Below are 3,109 nucleotides of genomic sequence, written 5' to 3' on the forward strand. Positions count from 1 at the left end.
TAATAATAATAATATTTTCCAATTTCTTTGGACTACCTTATAAAAAGAAAACGAGAATTAATAAAGGCCCAAGGGTACTCTGATAAAGCTGAAGTATCGTATTGCCAATCCTGTTTAATTAAAATCTCTTGTGCTACGCGGAGCGATAAGAAATCCTTGTCGATAAGATAAAGTATCGTGGAACGATACCACGATACTAGTTTTGCTTTTTAATTTTGTTCCAGTGGATAGGATGAAGAGCTAAATGGCCCGACCAATCTCAAAGCAGACTTAATTCGAGCTTTAAAATGCGGAAAATCAAAGTAGATTTAATTCGACCTTTAAAATGCGGAAAATCAAAGTAGATTTAATTCGAGCTTTAAAATGCGGAAATCAAAGAAGATTTCATTCGACCTTTAAAATGCGGAAAATCAAAGAAGATTTAATTCGACCTTTAAAATAGGGAAAATCAAAGATTACTTAATTCGACCTTTAAAATGTGGAATATCAATGCAGACTTAATCCGACCTTTAAAATGGGGAAAATCAAAGCAGAATTAATTCGATCTTTAAAATGCGAAAAATCAAAGTAGACTTAATTCGACCTTTAAAATGCGGAAAATCAAACTAGATTTAATTCGACCTTTAAAATGCGGGAAATCAAAGTAGATTTAATTCGACCTTTAAAATGAGGAAAATCAAAATGGACTTAATTCGACCTTTAAATTCAAAGCAACTTAACATTTAACTTAACTCGCCTACTGAAGAATGCATAGGACAAATTATTATTATTATTATTATTATTATTATTATTATTAGCCAAGCTACAACTCTAGTTGGAAAAGCAAGATGCTATAAGCCCAAGGGCTCCAACAGGGAAAAATAGCCCAGTGAGGAAAGGAAATAAGGAAATAAATAAATGATGAGAATAAATTAACAATATATCATTCTAAAAACAGTAACAGCGAAATTGTTAGGTGATGAATAGACTTACGCTTGATTTTTATATCTATAGAAGAATGAATATATTATTAATTTTTCAATCTTAGTAGACAGTTACTCTTAATGAATGAGATCATTAAAGCAAACGGGAATGTAACTGTGATCTCGTTTAACCGTTAAACAGTAATTTATCATCGTTTATACTGAATAACATCCAGTGGCTGTTTATTATACACCAAATTCACTTTCAATCATCTTTTAAATTAATTCGTGACTATATTACTCCATGTGATGGCCGATGTGGTAACGTCCCTGACTGGTGAACGCCAGACTGGAGTCCTGCTCAAACTCGTTAGTTTCTTTGGTTACTGCAACCTCAGGAGTGAGCGTAGATGTGTTTAAGAATAAGCTCGATAAATACCTAAGATGCATCCCAGACCATCCAAGACTGGAAGATGCAAAATACACCGGAAGATGCATTAGCAACTCTCTGGTGGATATACGAGGTGCCTCACACTGAGGGACCTGGGGGAACCCAAACATAGAATAAGGCAATCCTTGTGAGCTAAGGATAGGGGGTTTTTGGGGAGCCTATAGGTCTATCTGCTGAGTCATCAGCAGCCAATTTCTGGCCTTCCTTGGTCCTAGCTTGGGTGGGGAGGGAGGCTTGGGTACTGATCATATGTATATATGGTGTCTCTAGGGCATTGTCCTGCTTGATAGGGCAATGTCACTGCCCCTTGCCTCTGCCATTCATGAGTAGCCTTTAAACTTTTAAACGCGAAAACAGAAATTTTATGCATAGAATTAATACGAAACAAAAGTGAACTAATCGCATGTGAAGTGTTAAAAGTTTTTGTAGTTTTTATCTTTTTTTAATTGTTTATTCTCTATCTCTTAGTTTCTCTATTATAATAAGCTGTTATTCTTATTGCGGGCCTTTAGCTCGTACAGTAAATATTGCTTTTCCACGTAGTGTAGCAGCTTAGCCCTTAATGACAATGATAATACACCATCAAACAGGTAAATTACACATAGATGATTGTCTATAAACTACCTTGCTTTTTTTTCTTTTTTTTACCCATCGTTAAAGAAAATGATTTACTAGTTTCATTAAAAACAGTAACTACAACTCACAGGTTTGATAAAAACTAGTAACTAAAGCTTGGAATTTCGATAGTAAATAGTAACTAAAGCTCACAAGTTTGATAGAAAATAGTAACTAAAGCTCACAAGTTTGATAGAAAATAGTAACTAAAAATTAACTAAAACTTACAAGCTTAATAAAAAAAAATAGTATCTAAAGCTCACAACTTTGCTAATAAAAATAACAACGAAAGCTCACACGTTTGATAACACTATATTAACTAAAGCTCACAACTTTGATAACAATATAGTAACTAAAGCTCACAACCTTGATAACAATATGTTAACTAAAGCTCACAACTTTGACAAGAATAATAACTAAAGCTCAAAACCTTGATAACACTATAGTAACTAAAGCTCAACTTTGATAAGAATTATAACAACTAAAGCTCAAAACCTTGATAACAATATATGTACTAAAGCTCACAACTTTGATAAGAATGATAACAACTAAAGCTCAAAACCTTGATAACAATACAGTAACTAAAGCTCAAAACCTTGATAACAATATAGTAACTAAAGCTCACAACTTTGATAACAATATAGTAACTAAAGCTCACAACCTTGATACCAGTATAGTAACTAAAGCTCACAACTTTGATAACAATATAGTAACTAAAGCTCACAACCTTGATACCAGTATAGTAACTAAAGCTCACAACTTTGATAACAATATAGTAACTAAAGCTCACAAGTTTGATAAGAATATTGTAACTAAAGATCAAAACCTTGATAACAATATATTAACCAAAGCTCACAACTTTGATAAGAATAATAACTAAAGCTCACAACTTTGATAACAATATAGTAACTTAAGCTCACAACTTTGATAAGAATGATAACAACTAAAGCTCAAAACCTTGATAACAATACATTAACTAAAGCTCACAACTTTGATAAGAATATAGTAACTAAAGCTCACAACCTTGATAACAATATATTAACTAACACTCAATTTGATTACAATATATTAACTAAAGCTCACAAGTTTGATAACAATATAGTAACTAAAGCTCACAACTTTGATAAGAATGCTAACAACC

Source organism: Palaemon carinicauda, chromosome 42 (genome assembly GCF_036898095.1).
Source record: "Palaemon carinicauda isolate YSFRI2023 chromosome 42, ASM3689809v2, whole genome shotgun sequence".
Lineage (NCBI taxonomy): Eukaryota > Metazoa > Arthropoda > Malacostraca > Decapoda > Palaemonidae > Palaemon > Palaemon carinicauda.